Source organism: Chiloscyllium punctatum, chromosome 24 (genome assembly GCF_047496795.1).
Source record: "Chiloscyllium punctatum isolate Juve2018m chromosome 24, sChiPun1.3, whole genome shotgun sequence".
In the NCBI taxonomy this organism is placed as follows: domain Eukaryota; kingdom Metazoa; phylum Chordata; class Chondrichthyes; order Orectolobiformes; family Hemiscylliidae; genus Chiloscyllium; species Chiloscyllium punctatum.
In genome coordinates, this window is record NC_092762.1 from 76,286,647 (window position 1) to 76,307,713 (window position 21,067).

General features: G+C 38.7%; 1 protein-coding gene across 1 annotated transcript in view; it reads left to right on the top strand.

Annotated features, from left to right (window-relative positions):
- LOC140494708 (guanine nucleotide-binding protein G(q) subunit alpha-like) overlaps nt 1-21,067 on the top strand; it is a 108,573-nt gene that overhangs the window by 48,154 nt on the left and 39,352 nt on the right. The window lies entirely within an intron of this gene.

Consider the following 21,067-nt stretch of genomic DNA (forward strand, 5'->3'; position numbering starts at 1 on the left):
TAACGTCAATTGATGCATGAAATGCAAAAATAAATTGCTTCCATTAACTTATTGCATTAATTCATTTAATACCGACTCCTGTCTGTAGATAAAAGTTTACTAAGCCACTATGATAAATTATCTGAAATTTGACAAAGATCTCAAGCAACAAATAGCCTAATGGAAGAGAAATACCATCTCATTGCTGAATGTCAGCATCACAGAAAAAATGTACATAGACCATAAAACACAGGAGCAGAAATTGGGCCATTCAGCCCATCAAGTCTGCTCCACCATTCAATCATGGCTGATAGTTTCTCAACCCTGTTCTTTTTGCCTTCTCCCCATAACCTTTGATCCCTATAACAATCAAGAAGCTATCTATCTTAAATGTACTCAATGATCTGGTCTCCTCCGCCTTCTGTTGCAATGAATTTTATAAACATAGGATGGGCCTACTTTAAAACAGTTGCATTATTTTGTATTAAAGATCAAGGTACTCCCAAATTTCATTACCTTGACTGAACTGTGGGTGTCTTTAGAGAGATAGTTGACCTTGATTTTTCTAAGAAAGCAGTTTCAGTGAAAAGAGCACATAGAACCATTTGTTATCTACCAAACAGTGAAATTGTGCCAAGAAAAAATAGGACATCTATTTATGGACCTTGTAAAAGTAACTTCTATGTTCCATTCTTAATACCTTAGTATGGGCATTAATTTAAAAATAAACAAAAGCCATTGCCAGCATGATGACTGACCTTTTGCAAATTATTGTTAACTAAGAAGTTCAACTGAGAGCCAGTCATGGCTTATTCAAGTACTTAGCATTGGAGTAAAGCTGAGAAGTTGACCTGGTAACTTATTCAATGAGCAACACTAAAAAATAATTGATAGTTAAGCATACTATGGGCAAAGTGTCTCTATGATAATGCAGATTATATTCCATGGTATTGCATTACTTGTAGAGGGTTTCAGAGTATGCTCACTGAGGATAGGATTATGCAAAGATGATAAACAGATGAATCACCAAGAATAACGGCTGGAGGCAGGTACACAGATTGAGAGAGTTGCAGTTGAGCTATGACTCCCTTGCAATAGGGGATTCCAGACAAGATGGCACCATCTAAAGTACAGAATACAAAAGAAGAGATGTCTTACTGAGGCTTTATATGGTTCTGGTCATTTGGAATATTGTAAGCAGTTTTGGATCACTTATCTAAGGAAGGATGTGCTGGTATTGAAGGACATTGAGGGGTGGTTTACAAGAATGATTCTGCAGATGAAGGGCTTGTTATTTGAAGAGCATTTGAGAGCTCTGGACTTGAGGGAGTTTAGAAGGATGAGTTCTATTGCTTAAACAGAAAATTAAGAGGCCTGGCTAGAATGGATGTGGAGAAGATGTTTTCATTGGTAGGAAAGGCTAGGATCTGAGCGCACAGGCTCAGTGAACTGATGACACTTTGGAACTGAAGTGAGGAATTTCTTCAGCCAGTGAGTGGTGAATCTGTGGAATTCATTACCACGATCGCCAAGTCACTGAGCATCTTTAAGATAGTGATTTGATTCTTGGTTGGTTTAGAGATTAAGGATTACAGGGAAAAAGCAGGCAAATGGGTTGAGAAACATACAGCCACGGTCGAATAATAGTGTAGACTTAATGAACCGAATGGCCTAATTTTACTACTTTTTTTTAATGGTCTAACTCGGCCTTTCAGGAGTCAAATTGGAATTTATTTCTGCAGTGCAGTGGATCCTTTCCTCCAAAAGGCAGTGAATTCTGGGCTTGTGTGTTAAGTCCCTTTACTAAAGGGGTATTGAGGCAGATAGGTAATGAAGGTGAAGTATATTGTAATACAATAGAATTGACTCCAGTAACTGACACACCCCCCTTTCTATAGGCCACCGTTGAAGTTGGAAGGTATTGTAACAATTAATTCAATAATTATTTTACTTATACTTTGTGGGAAGCTAGGAAAGAGATTGCTGAGCCCCTTGCTGCGATATTTGTATCATGAAGTCATGTGTGAGGTGGCAGAAGACTGGAGGGTTGCTAATCTGCTGCCATTGTTTGAGAAAGGTGGTAAGAAAAAGACTGGAAATTGTAGACCAGTGAACCTGACATCAGCGATGGGTAAGTTGTTGTAGGGGATTCCGAGGGACAGGATGTTACGTGCATTTGGAAAGGAAAGGACTGATCAGGAGTAGGCAACGTGGCTTTGCATGGGACATTGTGTCTCATTAACTTGATTGAGGTTCTTTTTTGACGAAGTGGCAAGGTTGAAGTCAGAACGGACGTTGTCTATACAGACTATTTCAAGGCACTTGACAAGGTTTCGCATGGTAGCCTGGTTAGCACGGTTAGCTCGCATGGAATTAAGAGCGAACTAGCCAGTTGAAGGTAGGAGACAGAGTGATAGCAGAGGATCGCTCCTTGAACAGGAGGTCTGTGACCAGTGATCCACTGCTTGCTGATATTTATGTAAGTAATTTGGATGTGAATTTAGGAGGTATGGTTAGTAAGTTTACAGATGACGCCAAAACTGGAGGTGTAGTGGACAGTGCAGAAAGTTCCCTCCGAGTACAATGAGATCTTGATCAGATGGGCTAGTGGGCCGCGGACTGACAGATTGTGTTTAAGTCAGATAACTGAGAAATGTTGAATTTTGGTAAGGCGCACCATGGCAGGACTTGTATAGTTAATAGTAGACAGTGCTGCCGAGCAGAGAGACCTAGGGGTGCAGGTGTATATTCCTTGAAATTGGCGTTGCAGATAAACAGGTGGTGAAGAAGGCATTTGACATGCATGTCTTCATTGGTCAGCGCATTCAGTGCAGAAGTTAAGATGTCAAGTTGCAGCTATACAAGACATTGATATGGCCACTTTAAGAATACTGTGTTCAATTCTGGTCTCCCTGCTATAAGAATGGGTTCAGAAAAGGTTTACAAGGATATTGCTGAGATTGGAGAGTTTGAGTTGAAGGGAGCAGCTGAGTAAGCTGTGGCTCTTTTTTTGTCCCTGGAATATTGAAGGCTGAGGGATGATCTTGTAGATGATTATAAAATCATGGGGGCCATGGATAGGGTGAATAGTCAAGGAATCCAAAACTAGGGTGCATAGATTTTAACTGCTGAAAGTGTTGCTGGAAAAGCGCAGCAGGTCAGGCAGCATCCAAGGAGCAGGAGAATCGACGTTTCGGGCATGAGCCCTTTTTCAGGAATGAGGAATCTGCATAGATTTTAAGGCCAGAGGAGAAAGATTTAAACTTCCTGAGGCAACTTTGGGCCAAATGCTGCAAGATTCATCGGGACAAGATTAATTTAAGATATGTGGGCAGCATGGATGAATTGGACCGGAAGGTCTGTTTCTGTGCTGTACATCTCTTTGATTCTATTGGAAAAAGAAGTATCAACAAACTTGCCTCTGAAATGAATGTCAGTAAGTGAAGTTGAAGAGGAGCTGCAATTCATTTGTACAGGAAGTAACTAACTGAATGACTTTCAAGGAAACATATTGACCAGGGGAATAAATAAATGCTGACAGAGATCCAATGACATGAGAAAGGAAAAAAGAATGGTGATTTTTATGGGGCTAGGAGCATTTGCAGAAAAATGTTGCCCTTAGTGGAACAATCTTTAAGTTAGTTTTTTATGCTACACCCTAAAAGGAGCTACCCATCCACTCTAGAAGCAAATTGCTGTCAGATCAACAGAACCATAAAGGGAGCAAAGACTTTGGCAGTTGACCAACTGTACTTTAAGTGAACTTCATGTGTTAAAGGCTCCCATTAACTTCATGAGTACCACACCTATTATCTGGACCACATGGTAGAGGTGTGAAAGCAGTAACTTTAACTATTCATGATTCATGTGAGCTGTTCTGTTACAGAATAATAAAGATTTCTGATTTGATTCTTTGTGTTTAGTTATTTTCCTTGAGGTAGTAGATCTTATCCATGTTGGTACAAATTTATCACTGTGTTTGGGAGCTCCAACAGAGTCACTGCAATTATATCGGGTCTCAAAAGATGGCGGCAATTTTGAACTTCAAAATTAAGGGATAATCTAATTGTGATTTTGAAAATCATAGCACAATTATGTAGGGTATATATAATGAGGTCTTTGCTCCCTTTATGGTTCTGTTGATCTGACAGCAATTTGCTTCTGGAGTGGATGGGTAGTTCCTTTTAGGGTGTAGGATAAAAAACTAACTTAAAAATTGGAGCTGAGGCATTTAAAGTTAAATTGGAAAACAAACTTCACCCAGCAAGATTGTGGTGATCTGCAACTTTCTCAAAAGGCTGAATCACTTGGAACTTTCTGGATCAGGATCAGTGGATACTTATTCAGTGAGTATCAAGAGCTGTGCTGCAAAGAGAAACTTGGCAGAGAAAAGTGTGGTTCAATGCAATGTTCATTACATCTGTAATCAAAAATGTTAACCTCTGTGCAGAACGTTTTTCATTTTATGAAATAAATGACCATACTACAAAGAGCAGAGATACAAGCCAGTTGTGAATTAATTGGATGTTGGAACGGTTTTACAGGGCAAAGTTGACTACTATATTGATAAGTTCTTTGACCTGGAAGTGTTCTGTGTGATAGATATTCTAAGTGACAAAGTAAAATGAGCAATAAGCAGCATAATTTTAACATGTCAAGTCTTTTCTGTTTATTCCCAGTGAGTAGCATGTGCTACACTATTTCAGATGATTTTGTGCATGATTTTTCTTTGCTATCAATTGACTTTAGTGGTAGGATTGCTGAATACTCCTATTAAATGTGTGGTTTTCAACCATGGTTGAATAAGGAAGTATGTAGTTACATTTTGAATAAACCGCAGTTTCATTTCCGATGTTTGAGGTTTTCCTGTTCAAAAATATTATGCAGTTGATTGTTTTAATACTTAGTGTCTATATTTTGCAAGCGAGCTGGATTTTTTATTATCAATATAATTAACATGACATAATCTCCTCATCTAGCAAATTTCTACTTACCCTCTGTTTCCTGGAATTGTTTTCAACTTTTTCCGCCTCAAAAGAGAAAATAAATGCCTGTCAAGATAATCATGAAAATGTTCCTTTTAAAGGTTGCAAAAATCCAAATGTTGATGGAAATTTATTGTTAAAGGGATGAGCATTGTGTGCAGTGTAAAAATCCACAATGTTTGTCTATGATTTATTAAAATACAAAATGTTAAATTGCAGTATGGTGCATAAGATCTCTCACTTTTAACAAAATCATAAACATTAGTAAATATTCTGGAATGCATTTCCACAATCCTAAAGATTACTGGGCCAAGGATGTATTGGTATGTTCTATTCTTCTGTGTGACACAGCATTGAATGTCACAGTTCGAAAGAGAAAGCTATCGCTTAACTACCAACCTGTTGCACTTATATGATACTGATCTTGAGGCTGTGAAGGTATGACAGGGAAGGTCTCTCCCTTTGTATTAGCTGATACAATTTCAACTGTAGTGACTGAAAAGTTAACTACAATTCTAAAGACTCAATGTTGAGAAAATTCCCTTTTGAGTAGATTTGGGTAAAACAAGAGAAATTGCTGGAGAAGCTATGCAGGTCTGGCAGCATCTGTGGAGAGAAAGTAGAGTTTACATTTAGAGTCTAGTGACTCTCTCCATCCGAATATGTGGTGGGGCATATTCAGTTGCATGAAAGATTATGGAAAACATTGAAGTGAGGTCGCAGGTTACTAAAGTTTCCAGAACAAATAATAGGAACGAGTATGGAAAGGATCAGGAATCTAACTTCAAGGACAGCAGGTGAAAGGACCACTATGAGAAGGGGTGGGGGCAGTCAGTGCTGGACAAAGGGTGTTGTACTTATAAATGCATGTAGTATATGAAATGAGGTAAGTGAGCTTAAATCTTAAAATTGGCAGGTACAGTGTTATGGGTATCACAAAGATGTGGCTGTAAGGGGATGAGGGTTGGGAACTGAATATCCAAGGATGCATGTCCTATGGAGTTAAGGCACCTCAACTCTGCCTGTCTTTATTTGTAAGAAATGAAATTAAATTGATAGTGAGAAGTTACATAAAGTTGGAAAGCATAGAATCTATACGGATATAATTGAGGATCTGCAAAGGGAAAAAGACCTAGATGGGGATAGTAAACAGGTCTCCTAGTAATAGCCAGGATGTGGGGCAAAAAATAAATCAGGAGATACAAGAAGAATCTAAGAAAGACATTATTATAACAATTGTAGGGGGCTTCAGTATGTAGGTGGACTGGGAAAGCCAGGTTAGAAGCAAATCGTAAGGAAAGGAATTTGCAGAATATGTACGAGATTTATTTTGGAACAGCATGTGGTCAAGCCCACAAAGGAATAGGCAGAAATGGATTTCGTGAAGCGTATTGAAGCATATTTGATTAGGGAGCTTAAGGTGAAGGACCGCTCTTTAAAATGTGTGCATATATGTCCATAATATGATAAAAAGTATCCTGCAACTCAAGGGAGAAAAGCTGGAATCAGATGTAATGGTATTACAATTGAGTAACGGTAACAACAAAGACACGAAGGAGGAAAGGTGAGAGCATGGTCGAGCAGCAATGGCAGGAGTTTCTGGGGATAGTTCAGAAGGCAGGGAAGAAGAAATGCAATAAGGGGAGGCTGAGGCAACCACGGCTAACAAGCAAAGTCAGGGGCAGTATAAAAGCAAAACATAACATATACAATGTGTTGAAGATAAGTGGGGAAACTAGAGGATTGTGTAATCGTTAAGAGCCAGCAGTGGATGACTGAAAAAATGGTAAGGAGATTAACTATGAGGCTAAGTTAGCTAATATGACAGAAGATTGCAAGAGTTTTTGTTTATTTAGCTATCTTCAAAAGTAAGAGAGACAATAGTGGGCATTGGACTGTTGGAAAATGAGGTTAGATAAGTAGTAACGGGGAAGAAAGAAGTGGTGGAGGAACTGGGGAAGCTGAAAGGTCTGCAGATGGATGATTCACCTGGACCAGGTGGACTACACCCCAGGCTTCTGGAAAAGCTAGTTGAGATTGTATAGGCAGTGGTGGTGATCTTTCTGAAATCACTGGAGTCAAGGAGTGACCCAGAGGACTGAAAAATGGTTGATGTAACACCCCTGTTTAAAAAGGGAGAGAGGCAGAGGACAGGAAACCCATCGGACAGTTAGCCTGGCATTTCTTGTTAGTAAGATCTTCGAATCCATAATTAAGGAAGAGTTTGCGAAGTGTGTGGTCAGAGTCTTGCCTTCCAGATCTGTTGGAATTCTTTGAGGTGGTCACAAGCAAGTTTGCCAGTGGACATAGTCAGACAGCATAGCAACAGACCCTTCAGCCCAACTCATCCATGCCGATCAGACATCCCAATCTCCTGTAGTCCCATTTGCCAGCATTTGGCCCATATCCCTCAACACCCTTTGTATTCACATGCCCATCAGTGGCATGATCCATTTGGATTTTCAAAAGGCCTTTGACAAGCTGTTGCCCAGCAGAGTGCAAAATAAGTTACTTATTAGGGGTGAAGTGTTGGCATAGATAGAAGATTGGCTGACTGGCAGAATGTAGAGTTCAGGGATAAAGGAGTCTTTTACAGGCTGGCAGTTCCACAGCAGTCTTTGTTGGGACCACAGCTATTCATGTTATACATTAGTGATCTGGACAAAGGGACTAAAAGCATTGTTGCTAAGTTTGCAAGCAGTGCAAAGATAGATGGACAGATAGGTGTTGAGGAAGTGGGGATGCTGAAGAAGGACTTAGACTGGCTAAGAAAATGGACAAAGAAGTGGCAGATAGCCTCACACTCCCCCACATTGTATTCTATGAACTGGGTTCGGAAGAGTAGAAATGTAGACCAATTTCATTATAAGGAAAGGCTTTGGAAATCTGAAACATAAAGAGACTTTGTTCAGGATTCTCTGAGAGTTAATATGCAGGATCAGTTGGCAGTTAGGAAGACAAATGTAATGTTAACATTCATTTCAAGAGAATGTGGAGATGCCAGTCGTGGACTGGAATGGGCAAGGTCACAAGTCACACGACACCAGGTTATAGTCCAACAAATTTGTAAAATCTCAAGCTTTCTAAGCACTGCTCCTTCGTCAGGTGAAGTGGAGAGAGCACCCAAATTCAGGGCTTTATAACCAGCGAGATCAAAAAATGTTACAGTTGATGTGAGTCGAGCATTAACAGGTGGAATAATAGGTCTCTGCATGTGGTGAATGTTTGTTTTGAGAGGCCAAGAATACAAGAGCGGGGATGTTCTGTTGATGCTGTATAAGGCTCTGGTCAGACTGCTTTTGGAATATTGTAAGTGAGTAATTCTGGTGCCTGTACCTCAGGTTAGATGTGCTGGCATTGGAGGAAGTCCGTAGGTGGTTTATAAGAATGATCTTGTGAAGAAGGGCTTGTCATATGAGAAGCGGTTGAGTACTCCCAGCTTGTAGTTGATGGAGTTTAGATGGATGTGGGAAGGGGGATCTAATTGAAACTTGCAGAATGCTGAGGGGCCTGGATAGAGTGGATGTGGAGATGTTTCCACTACAAGGAAAGACGAGGATCCAAGGGCACAGCTTCAGCGTGAACTGGCAATCCTTTAGATCTGAAATGAGGAATTTCTTCAGTCAGTGTAGTTAATTTGTGGATCTCATTGCTGGACAAGGTTGTGGAGACCAAGTCAGTCAGTGGACTTTGAATTGAGATTGAGTCTGAATTTGTGAGGGGATCAAGGATTCTGGAGGAAAGGCAGAAGAATGGGGTTGAAAAACACATCAGCCATGAGTGAATATTGCAGCAGACTCTGGGCTGAATGGTGTAATTCTAGGCCTATATCTAATGGTCTTATGATAGGAGTGAGGCGATATTAAAGATGTTGGTGTGCTTAAAAGTGGGCAAAACTCATCTAAACCTGGGTGTGTATCCTGGCTATTATGAAAAATAAGGGAGGAAATTGCAGGTGCCCCCTTTGAAGAGCCATAATTTGAAGGTGAGATGCAGAAGTTTAGAGAGGATTTTGGGAATATTGCTTTCACCTGGAGGGTGATGGGAATCTGAAATGCACAACTTGGTGGGGTAGTTGAGACAGGAAATCTCAAACCTTTTTTATATTAAAAAAAGTACTTGGATGATGACCTAAAATGTTGTAATAGTCAAGGCTATGGACCATGTGCTTGAAAGTGGGACTAGTGTAGATTTAGAGTAGTTTTTATTGATGCAGTCTTGAAGGGCCTTTTCTGTACTGCATGATTCTATGATCCTAGAGGTCCAACTGTTTTGATGATAGGGCAAAATAAGCTACTGCTGTTGATGAGGCCATAACTGGTGGATTATTTAGGTCCTGTTGGGTTATATTAGAGGAGTGTACAACATTTGGGAGGTATGAGGCCATGGAAGCATTTGAACAGCAGACTGATTTTAAATTGAAGACATTAAGAATCTGGAGCTAATGTAGGTCATTCAGTGTCACAGTCAAAGGTAAAGGATTGAGTTATGTTTACGCTCACCAAGATGGGAATAGTGAGGTTTTGAATTAATGTAGTTTTGCAGGATGGAAGGAGGAAGTCAGGTCAGCAGAGCTTTAGCCTGCAGGTAGCCAAAACATGGACAGGAGGTTTCAGCACTGCTGATGCAGGCATAGGCACAAGCAGTGCTGCAGAGATGAGTGTCAGCAGTTTTGTAATGGTGAGCTTACGTAGTCAAAATCTCAGCTTAGTCTCAGCACAGTTTGCTTCAACCAGATACCATGCTCTGGGAAAATCATGTAATTGGTGACAAGATAATATTGTTTTTAATGGTTGAGAAGTCAGTGAATGGTGGCTTTGGTTCTACCAATATTCAGTTTGGGGAAATTTCTATTCAAATGAAAGGAAATAAAAATTGAGCCATTTCAGCAACAGAGCAGAGGTTTTATGCTTGGCTGACAAAATAGAAAACTGATTCTTGAAGACACAATTGAAATAAACAATAGTTAACCTTCACTCAATAGTAGCATATTCGCTTCTTAAGTGAGAAAATTGTGATTTCAAACCACACTCCAGATACCTGAGCATATGTGATCAGCTGGCACCTCGCTGCAGTGCTGATGGAATGTTCCTTCTGAGGTACTACCTTTCAGATGTATGTTTAAAATTACATATAAAAGAATCCCATAGTAAATTACAAAGAACAGTAACAATGTTCTACTGGCTCAGAAGCTAATGTTTGTTCTTGGTCAACATCGAAAATAAATTATTTTAGCTATTTAATTGCTGTTTGTAGGAGCTTCAGTGCATCATTTAACTATTAACCACATTACAATAATGACAGCGCTTCAAATCTATTTCATTAGTTATGAAGTGCTTTAGAGCAACTTGTGATGCCAAGAAGCACCAAATATACTCTGTTTCCTCAATTTTGATTGAAAGGATGCATACATTTCAGGACCTCCACAATATTCTGTTGCTCTTGGTTTATTTTGACCTGATTAATCAAGCTGCACTTGATTATTTGGGATGAATAATCTAATCAAATGCAATGATGCTTGAGTTCAGACTGACCCACAGGCTTTGCAGATTAATACTGCAAAACAACTATATGGCTATAAGTGCACGGCTTCAAATATATTGAAATAATTGTGTGTGTGTGTGTGTGTGTGTGTGTGTGTCTGTAAACATGACCAAGGTTTGTTCTGCAAAGGCCAGAAACAGTTTTATTTACGTGGAAACTCTGCTAAACAGGTCTGAATAAGAAGTTTGCATTTTGTGAGTGAAGCATTTTCTCTATGTTTACATCATGAAGTGGATAATTTTCAGTAAGTTTGTGTATCTAGGTTTTGTGCAGGCAGTTGGTTGTATTTTAAACATGCTGTAAGTTATTTACATAAGTTTTGTATGACTTCAAGATTAGCTTTGCATTGATAATACAAGTGAAACAAATGTAATATATGCAGCTATTTTATTAATATTCAACTATTATTGACAACTTTTTTTTACTGATTACTTGAATATTTTTCTGGTAGCTATAAATCGTTTGAACTTCCAATGTTATCTGCTCAAGTATATTTGAATACAGAAACAGAAATGACCTGTTAGTAATTTCAGAAGGAGTTTGCAGAACAGCTAATATATAAAATTGGAAACTCAGTTATGTGTCCATGGATGCTAGCTTGCCCAACTTATGATTTTTGGCTACCAAACAGGAAAATGAAAAAGACTATTGCGGGTTAGTGAAAGCACCTCCCATCTCTCCACTTACACCCCACCTCCCATTTTTGTGGGTATCCAGCTTTAACTGGAGGTTTCAGCCATTGAAACAAAAGTTATCAAATTCAATCGTGAATGTGATGTTTAGGGACTAATGTGAAGTTTGAGTATTGCATATATATTTGAAAATCTAGGTCACATCTTTCATGTAAATTGACTCCAAAATCGCACTGACTTCCTTGTGCATTCTTTGGTTTTGCTATCAGGCAAGCGTTTGGCTTTTGTGCAAAGTTTTAAGGTAATTCTGAACAAGAGTTCACATTCTAAAATGTGTTTTCTGTGCAGATGCTGTTTCTCTTTAGGATTTTTAAAAAAAGCATTCTCTGTTCTTCATTTTGTAGTGTGTGAAATATTCTTGTTTAATTCAAGTTGTTACTGTGTTAATCCAAAAGTCATTGGTTTTCTAGCAGTTGTATAGCCTATAATTTGCTGAGAATTAAATTTTACTTTTTCATTATTGTCAAAAATAAGCAAAAGTTCTAATCTTCTAAAGTTTAGATTTGCTCAAAAATAATGGACAAATTCACACTAAACCAAGTAATGGTGTAAATGTATGACACAGTAATTAAATGTGATTGATATCAATTTGCTCTCAAAGTTAAAAAGAAGTATGGAAACAGCCCTGTTCCTTCTGGGCATTCAGCCTGAGAGCCCTAATACAGCCAGTTTTCATTCACTTCCAGGGTTGCTTAAGTCTTAAGGTACTTTTAACACAAAAGCAAAATATTGCAGATTGTGGAATAATGATAACAAGACAGTGCTATAAATTTGTGGTGAGAGAGGTAGGGTTGATGTTTCAGTTAGTTACCTTCCTTCAGTTATTCATTCTTTGCAGATGTTGCCAGACCTCCTGTGTGTTTCCACAATTTTCTGTCTTTATTTAAGTGTCTCTGATGCTCAAGTTAGCTTGAAATGCATAACAAATGTGCTGTAAACAATGAGGCAGCGTGCAGAATAACTAAACAGCAAGTAAATTGGGTAAAGTGAGGATTATGATTAAAAATCTCATTAAATGAGCAGCCATTATAATATTGGATTATAATCATTCAAAGTTTGCTGACTTTCTCAGTCACTTTAATGTGTGCATTTAGTGTTTTACCATTGAATTAAAAATGTGGAACTTGCTACACCAAAATACTTTTGGAATAAAATGCAGTAAAGCTAAAATAAGTATCACTTGTTTTGAGATACAACGGATATTTGTTATAATGAGGTAAAAGATAAGTTGTTTTCAGAATGTAAGCCTCTAGGTTTACAATATTGTCCTTGATCCTGAATTGTTTTCTTTGAATTTTTCACCAAACTAAAATCTTCAACTGCACTTGCTGAGAGCCATTGTACTATTAAAGCTCAGTTCACTCTAACAAATCAGCAGTTGTAACAGATTTAGTTCATTCTGTGCCCAAAGCTTACATCTGCTTTCTTGAGAAAAGGAATTTTGCATAGCTTTCTGGGATTTCTATAAGACTTTTGCATAGATTGCACGATTAGACGTGGCGTGATGATGCGTGTTTTTTTTTAAAAAGCGTTATTTTATATTGGGGTGTTGGTTCCTTAGATTAATAAGTTTTTCTTGAAGATCTCTTGTAAAATCAAACTGCATGGGAGGTGTTAAAAAAAAATCCAAGGGTGCCAGAAGATAATTACTTGTGTATAGATTCCTGTGAGGACTTGTGTTTTCATGCTGTTTAATTGATGTCAAGCTGGATACAGGGAGCATCTCTTTTTATATTAGAATTCAGTTCAAATTTTGACTGTTGATAACTTCTTAATAACTAAAGGATTCTGCGCATTGAGTGGGACTTCTGGGCTAGCCAAGTTGAGAAAAGAGACAGGCAGCTTTGCAAGATGCAAGACTCCAAATTTAAGACATGTTGGAACAAGCGTTGTGACTTGGAATAGGTGCGCTTAAAGATGCGATCAACAACTGGTTGAATTGGGAGTATACGAGCCTTGGATACAATAGTACAGCACAGGAGAAAAAGAGAAATTGCTGGAGAAACTCCAGTTAGCAACATCTGTCAGAAGAAGAGTTAATATTTAGAGTCTGGTGACTCCTCTTCAATACAGCACAGAAACCAGGCCCTTTGGCCTACAGTGTCTGTGCTGACTATGATGCCATTCTAAACTAATCCCATCTGCCTTCATGTAATTTGTATCTTCCTATTCCTTGCCTTTTCTTGTGTCTGAGGGCAATAAGAGGTGGAGATTTTGAGGCAACATTGCCAGATGCTGTAGAAGGTTCAGTAATTCCCAATTATTCTGCAAATCTTCTGAAGCGTGACTGATCAAGTGGATAATCTTCAACTTCTAATAAGTATTTGACGAGCTTTTTGCAAGTGTAAGACAAATAGGTTCAGAAAGAAGTTTAATTTAAATTCAATATAGATTTCATGTAATTATATTTATTATGCTGTACTATCTTTAATGTAACTGACTCTTTGAGTATAGTATCATTATTATTCGAGCTATTCCATTTTAGCACAATAAAGATTTTTTGCTTGAAGCAGTGGACCTTGTGGCTTTATTCTCTAAGTAAATATCTGTGGTTGTGGATGTCCAAAGAAAGCGTTGCAGGTCTCAGCCAGATTATAATAGGCCATTCAGCTCCTTAATTCTTTCTGCTATTTATCCTGGTTGATCTGCAGTTCAACTTTGTTTATCCACGAGATCAGAGATCCCTAGCCCTATACACAGGAACCTCGATTATCTGAATACCAATTATCTGAAAGTCGGATTATCAGAAGGAGATCTAGTGGTCCCGATAGAAACCTTGTATCAAACACATTTCCAACAGTGACCGCGTCTTTTGTTTATAGTGATTAAACAGGTGCCGTCTTGAAATGACTAACCTCCTGCCCTCTCTCTCTCTCCCTCTCTCTCTCTCTCTCTACCTCTAACTCTCACTCTCTCACACTCTCTCTCCCCCTCTCCCTCCCCCTCTCTCTTCCCCCTCTCCCTCCCTCTCTCCCTCTACCTCTACACAGAGGGGTGTACCCCAACCCCGCCCTCCCCAGATAATCTCTCCAAAATTGTCCTTCCTGTACAGGGCAAACATAGAACCTGTCAAAACGTTGCAGTAAAAAGTGTGTGCGCGCCCACAAAGCAGCAGCAGTCTTGTTGGTGTACAGTCCGGCTACCCTGGAGAGGGGTTGGGGTGCACACTATTGGTTGGGGCCGGTAGGCGGGGTTGGGGGGTGGGAGGGGGTGGGTCTTGCGTGTTGTGTTGTGCAGGGCAGTGTTGGTGGCAGGGGCTCGCGCGCCGTGTGCTGCTGCAGTCTCCTGAACGGGGAGCAGACTTTAAAAACTCAAGAGTCCCAGAGGATAACCGAATAATCGAGTATCTGAATGTAATAGCATCCGGCCATCTCATTCGAATAATCAAGGTTCCCCTGTAGGGAGAAAAATGCTTCCTGATTTCACTTGGAAGTGGCTCAGCTCAAGTGTCTTAGTTTTATGCACCCTTGTTTTGCCCACTGGAAGTTCCTCGATTTGTCTGTGACCTGTTGCATCCCTTTTAAAATATCTTATTCAATCACTCTTCAAACATTCAATTCAAGTTTGTAAGTTCATTTTATATAACCTTTCCTAAAAGATTTACCCTTTTTAAACCCTGGTGATTCTAATGAATCAGCTCTTTATCCCTTTCCGGGTATTAATCCTAAAATTTGATGTCTAGAATTAAATGCAGTAGTCCTGATGTGGTTTGACCAAGGCTGTGTGCTAATGAAGCATTATTTCCTCATTTGTATTGTAACTATTTTTAGCTAAATGCTAGAATTGTGTTAGCCCTTTAGATTATCTGTACCTGTTCACTAGGTTTCAGTGACCTGTGTATTGAATGCTCAAATCTCTTGCTGAGACCCGTATTTCTTTGACTCGTAGGAATAGCTACCATTTCCTTGCCTCTTAGCAATAGATATCATTTCCCTTTCTTGTTCACCGCATTGTGCTGCTTTAACCACCATTGAAATAATTGTGTTTTAGTCCAATTATCAGTAGGAGCTACAGCTTTAATAGTAACGCTGTAGACCACACAGCTCATCTTAACTCTCCCTGGTTATGCTGTAACATCTGAAATTATATTCAAAATTTGACTTGGTACAGAAATCCAGAAATTGTCGTCAGGGTGGGAGTTGGAATCAGCTACTCTTTGCCCCGCTTCTTCAGCCATTATAAATTTTAAGAGTTTTACCTGAGAGTCTATTGCTAACCTGCTGAGGTTATGACTACTTTAGTTTGCTGTTGATTCTATGCTTTATTTTATGGTTGATTGGGACCTGGACACTTTTTCCTGGGAAATCCGTTGCTCTGTTCTGTGCCACTGCTGTGATCTCTACCATTTCTGCTGTTTTCATCAGAAATTGTATTCTTTGAGCAAATTTGAGTGCAGTATCTGGTCACCTTCTTTCTTCCATTTTGCTCCTGCGAATTTTTCGTTTTGCACTTGTATACACAAAGACTGGTAGTTATTTAGAGCTCTCTTCCATAACTGCAGCACGTTTGATCAGTTAATTTTTAAATTTGAGGTAGATATAATTTTGTTCAGTGAATAAGTTAAAGAATATTGATCAAAGGCAGGTATATGGAGTTAGACTATAGATCAGCCTTGATCTCATTGAATGGCAGAACAGGTCAGAGGGGCTGAAAGATAGGAGTAGTAGGCCAATGTTTGCTATGATATTGCTGATCTGTCCCTCCTAGTTCCAACTCTGCTGTGAATTCTTCTTTGCTGCGACAGGATGATATGCTTTGCTGCTTTTTGCCAGTATCCCATCTATTCCACTGTTGAATCCTTTGATGCTCTTTACTTGTTGCTAAGGCCATTCCACAATTTCTGCTGGTCCTGGATAAATGTGTGCTTGAGGTCAATTCCCCTAGCTCTTCGTTGGAAAATGTGAGCCATTAAGGCACCCACTAATACTCTCCCTTAAGACTGTGTTCCTAGAACTACCTATACTCCACGCACATTTTGAGCCCAGGCATAGATTTCAGCTGATTCCACTCATCTGCAAAAGGCATTAACCCACTGTAGGTGTCTTTTGACTATTATTGTTTCCTCCTTCCCCTCATTTGCAGCCAAGACACATTGGTCCTACCTTTTGCTATGCTTCTACCATCTGAATTTCCTCCGGCTATTGACTTTTGGGTGATTACGACTGTGTAGGGATATTACTTGACCATGGGACACTCTCCCCCATTTTGGCACAACCTCCAGATGTTAATAGGAAGGAATTTGCAGCATAGTGCATGCTGTTACTATTTCCTGTGCCTGGATTGAATGCAGGCAGTCTGCATGATTTTACTCATTTTTGACATGTACAATCTGTTACAATGGAGTGACTTTCTAAAGGAGAGTTATGAGTCAGCCACATTGTTGTGGTCTGGAGTCACATGTATGTCAGACTGAGATGAACCGTACATTGCTTTCCCAAAAGGTTATTGGTGGACTAGATTGATTTTGACAACAATCAGGTAATTTTGTAGCCACCGTTGAGTTTAATGACATTACTACTGTGCCACCATCTCCCAAGAATTTAACAATTTCACTGTTCCTTCATTGCCACTTTGTATAAAACCTGAAACTTTGTTCCTCCCTGCACTGTGGGTGCACCTACCTTACGTGAATTGCAAAGTTCAAGCTTCTCAAAGGCAAGTAAGGATAGGCAATGTCCTTAATTAATAGAGACATGAAAATCTCATGCATAATTTTGTAAAAATCCATTAGATCAGAATTTGAGTGAAAAAATTTGTTCATTTTGACCTGAAGCAGTTTACAATCTCCGGAAACAAAATTGCCTCTATATAGAAGTTTCACATACTTGGGGCTTCACAGCTAATGGAATACTTCTGAAGTGCAGTAACTATGATAATGTAGGAATAGTGGTAACACCACTGGATTAATAATCTAGAGGGTCCGAATAATGCTCTTGGGTATGTCAAGTAGCATGACAAAACTGGTGAAATTGAAATAATAAAAACAATTAATAGTTCAATCAATAAATTTGAAATGGAAGGCTAGTCTTAATAATGGTACATCAACATTATTTTTGATGGTTTTTTTTTAAAGAAATCACAGCTGTTGGAATAAAGCCCTTCAGGAAGGGAGATTTGCTATCTTCACCTGATCCGGCCCACCCTTCGCTTGTGGTCTAGGTTTTTGTAGAATATTATTATTTGGAAACTTGGATTCTAATGTAGAGGAAAAGTAAATAGATTTTTTGTTTTAGTTCTGTGAAGGTGACTTATTTCTTTGAGCTCACTGTTTAGAATAACTTTATGAATGCTGTTGGAAGATAATTTTCAAGAAAGCATGTGTTAAGTTCACTGACTGGATAAACTACCTGGAGAGTTGATTCATGACGCTTACCAAGTCGAAAGTCTCTGATGTACAGAACAACAGGCCAAGGGCCATAATCTGGTTTCTTTCAAGTAGAACTGTTTTATACCACCAACAGAAAAGTAGTTTAGTTTGTGGTGGTCTAGGCTTTCATAGGAAGAAGGAAATCTTTAAACCTTTTCCTGTCATTTAAGTAGATAGGACTTTAAAGTGCAGTTAGGAACATCAGTGAATTATCTAGTGTTTGGGAATCACAAGGAGAAACAACAACTGAGAAAACCGACAAAGTTTAAGAATAAGTTTATGAATAATCTCAAGGCGCACGTGAAGAACTGTTATAATTATGATGGGGCCAAGGCCAGAGTGAACCTAGATCCCTTTGGAAAATGAGGCTGGGGAAACAACGGGGAACTAGGAAATGGCAGAAGAATTATTAAGTGCTTTGCTTATGTTTTCACAATGGAATGCACTATTCTCATTCCAAAAATGAAAAATCAAATAGCAAAAAAAAAGTTTTGTATTTATTTTCTATCACGAGAAAAAGTATTGGGGAGCTAATGGGGCTAAACACTTAAGTCTCTTGGATCTGAGAGTTGCATCCTTACATATTAAAAGAAGCTACAAAGAAAGTGGCTTCACTGGTGAAAATCTTGCAAGAATTCTTCGTTTCTGGAAAAGTACTGGATGATAGAAAAATTTGCCAAAGTAGCATCTTTTTTCAAAAAGGAAAGAAGATTAAAAAAAAGCTAACCATAGTGATCTGTTGTTTGGAAAATGTTGTTCAATGAAAGGAAATTTTATAGTTGAGCATTTAGAAAAATCTAATATAACCAAGCAGCAGCATTGCTTCATGATTAGGAAAACATGCCTGATAAATTTATTAGAACTTTTTTGAGGGAGGAATAGGCAGGATAAAGGGAAGCAGTGAGGGTAAAATATATTTGGATTTTCTGAAACTGTTTGATAAGGCACTGCATGTTGGGGTACTTAATAGGCTAAGAGCATATGGTGCTGGAGGTAATACTTGAACATGGGTAGAGAATTGGCTGATGAATAGAAAAGCATTAGAATAAGGGGGCATTTTGAAGATTGCAATCTGCAACTAGTGAAGTGCTATGGGGATCAGCACTGGAACCAAATTATTTACAGTATATGTTAATGACTTGGATGAGGGAAGTGAATAGGTTATAGCCAAGTTTGTGGATAGGCAATGAGCAAGGATGACAGTCACCCAGCATATTGACAGGTTAAGTGACTTGAAGATTTGGCAGATGGAATAGTGGGCTTGATAAGGTAGATGCAGAGAGCATCAGAGATCTTAATTTCAGAGTAGAGTGTCACCCATTTAGGCAGAAATGAGAGAATTTCTTAAGCTAGTGAATATATGGAATTCTTCACAGCAGTGTGGTGTTGAGATTGCATCATAAGTCTATTAAAGGTTGAAATAGATGGATTTTTAATCAGTAAGAGAATCAAGATTTATGGGAATAGTGCAGGAAAGTGGTATTAAGGAGAATCAGATTAGCCATGACCTGAACGAATAGTGAAGTAGACCTGATTTGAAAAAAAATGACCTACTTCTGCTCCTGTGTTTTATGGTCTTATGGTGCTTGCAACTTTAATTTAGCTAAGAAATTAATGGTAGGGCTTTGAGTAGTGTTGTAGAATAAAGGAACCTGGGGCAGAGACACATAATTCTTTGAAGTTTCTATGACGGTTAAAAAGGTGTTTGGCATACCTAACTTCATTGCTCAGTCCTTTGAGTAGAAGAATTGGGAAGTGCTGTTGAGATTGTACAGGACAGTGGTGAGGCCTTTTCTGGAATACTGTGCCCAGTTCTGGTCGCCCAGTTCTGGTCACCCAGTTATAAGTAGGATATTATTAAGCTGGAGAGGGTTCAAAAGAGATTTACCACGATGTTGCCAGGTATGAAAGGTTTGTGTTATAAAGAAAGGCTGGAATGTTTTTCACTGAAGCATTGGAGGTTGAGAAACAACCTCAAAATAATGAGGGACATAGACAGAGTTATTGGTAATTGTCTTTTCTCTAGGATGGGGGATTTGAAGACAAGCACATTTTGAAGGTGCGAGGAGAGAGAGATTTTAAAAAGTGCATAAGGAGCATTTTTTTAAAAAACAGGATAGTACATGTGAAATGAACTTTGAGGAAGTGGATGATGTGAGTGCAGTTCCAATGTTTAAGTACATGAATAGGAAAGGTTTGGGGGATATGGGCCAGGACTAGGCAGATGGGACTAGTTCACTTTGGGATAATGGTCAGCATGGACTGGTTTAACTAGAGGGTCTGTTTCCATGCTGTATGACTCTGACTATGAATGAAAGCATGAAGATGAGAGTGATACTTCACTGAGTTGATTGTCTGTGAAGGATAATGCTGGGAAAAGGGTTACCTTTTTCTTTTTGCTGTTTAAGATCTTTCTAAATTATCTCATTTTTTTCTTTGTGTAATGAAGCTGTTTTATTTTGAGCCCATTCACAGACTTGTGTGAATGAGTGACTGATCTCCACAGAAACCAAATTGCAAAAATTGTGATTTATCGATCCAGGTTTCATTCTCTGACTTACTCAGTACTGCCATCAGCTGGGATCTTCCAAATCGACAGTTGTCGTTGATTCTTCATGGTTCTAAAATGGCCCAACAAGCCACTCAGTTCAAGGGATGAGATATAACAATTAATCTTGTATATGATGTCCACATTCTATACAAAAGAATAAACTATGAAGATTGTTAGTAATCCACTTGACCCTACACTGAGTTGCTAATCCATGACCCTGTCTATTGCAAATGCTGTCGACCTTTTAATATTGTCACCATTCACCCTACCTTAATTAGTCAACCCCTCTCCAATGCCTCTTGTAATTCAAAATAGAATATTTCAGTTTGTAGCTCTTCAGATTTTCAAGCGTCCAAAATGTACAGTTAGAATTTTGCCAGTGTTCTCACTAGCACAAAATCCCAATCAAAGGTATCATTGTGTATAAATGTAGTTTAATTGAATTTGTGGCAGTAGTAAATCAAAACTAACAGAAAGCAAATGGGTATCTGGGCAAAATAGTTTGATTTATTTTTTTTCACATGTAGGTGCTTAAAAAAATACTTTTCTCCTTTGTACAAAGGGCATTTAAACTTTATTTCTAGTAAGCTTTCATGTTACATTGTCACTGAGTTGGTATATTTGCCTTATTCCAGGGCATGCTGGGAAACAGAATTTGTGGTGTTTGCAAAGCCAGTTGATTTTTTTTCAATGCTCAAAATTTGAGTGATTAGTGTACTGTGGTAACAGAAATTTGTTCTTCTGGAATCTTATGAATATACACCATCTTGGTTTATTACTGTACAATAAAACTAACCAAAACATCTTACTATTTGAACGTCTTAGCTCACTGAATTTGTTCTTGGTTGTCTTTAATATGCTTTTAATATATTAATGTATTTTCTAGAAGAAAAGTCAGGATCCTATGTCTCTGAGGCAGCTGAGCAGTTAGTTCAGGAGGAAATAAATA